The 1,149-nt window shown below is 39.4% G+C and overlaps 1 protein-coding gene across 1 annotated transcript in view; it reads right to left on the reverse strand.

The window, feature by feature from the left end:
• The window catches only part of cbsb (cystathionine beta-synthase b), a 17,716-nt gene that overhangs the window by 7,669 nt on the left and 8,898 nt on the right, over window positions 1–1,149 (reverse strand). The gene's annotated exons all lie outside the window — the stretch shown is intronic.

The raw sequence follows: 1,149 nt of genomic DNA on the forward strand, positions 1-1,149 counted from the left end.
GATAAAATACTTGTACTTTTACTCAAGTGTCACTTTGAGGTACTTTATACAACACTGTTTAAAATGAAAGTTTATTGAAAAGTTTTTTTGTTATGACATTGTAGTAATTTTTGCTTTTTGTGCAACTTGAGAATAAAGCTTCTAATACAACTCAATCATTTGATGTAYATACTTAATCTGAGTAAAACAAATAATAAATTAAAAAGAAATTATTCCAAACTGTGAGACATTGAGATCTGTGATGAGAACAGGAAACAGGTGGAAGAGAATTGGGAGAGGTGAAGGTATGCCCTTGAAAGAAGAATGAAAGTCAGACATATGTCAGGGATGTCCCGTTCTGGTCCTCGAGGACCAATACCCTGCATGTTGTACTTCACTCTTCCAACACTCCCGATTCAGTGACTGAATTACCTCTTCAAGTTCTGCAGAAGTCTGTTAATTGCCAGTTCATTGTGTTGGAGCAGAGAAACTGCAGGATAGTGGCCTTCAAGGACCAGGATTGAATACCCCTGAAGCTTCTGAATGAGGGAGAGGCAGGTGGAACAGTGAGGTTATGGAGCAAAAGTCCCAAAGCTGCATGACTTTAGGCACTTAGGGTTGACTGCAGGGGTGGAGCCAGGGGGTGGCCAGGGGTGACCATGGCCACCACAGACAAATCTTTGGCCACCCCATTGGCCACCCTGCTGTACACATCCCTTCCACAGTCAAACAACCTTTAGGGGTGTAATAATCCTCCTGAACAGTTGGTGGCAGTGTTTAACAGTTTGAAACATCACCAAGCTCTAWCACTGAAGAAGAGTAATGACAAGGAAGTGATGATTTTCTTCATACACAGAGCATATGTAATCTGACTTATGGTGTCAACTTTTGGACTTATGGTGACAAATGTTTCTGTTGTTTTCTTTCCTTTTTTTTGTCACCATAACAGTGTCATTTTATGCTCTGAAGGCTGCATGTTGATCTGTGTTTGGTTATGAATAGACCTATCACTAAATGAGAAAAAGTGAAACACCCCTCTAAATTCACTCTTGGTGGTTATCAGTATCCTGTTCATTTGGTAAAATCATTAATATTAGTTTTAAACATGCAGTTGAGGGTTATCTTTGTTTGGCACAATGACGTGTTACAACTAAAGATAAATCAATAAAC

Source organism: Austrofundulus limnaeus, unplaced genomic scaffold (genome assembly GCF_001266775.1).
Source record: "Austrofundulus limnaeus strain Quisiro unplaced genomic scaffold, Austrofundulus_limnaeus-1.0 Scaffold171, whole genome shotgun sequence".
In the NCBI taxonomy this organism is placed as follows: domain Eukaryota; kingdom Metazoa; phylum Chordata; class Actinopteri; order Cyprinodontiformes; family Rivulidae; genus Austrofundulus; species Austrofundulus limnaeus.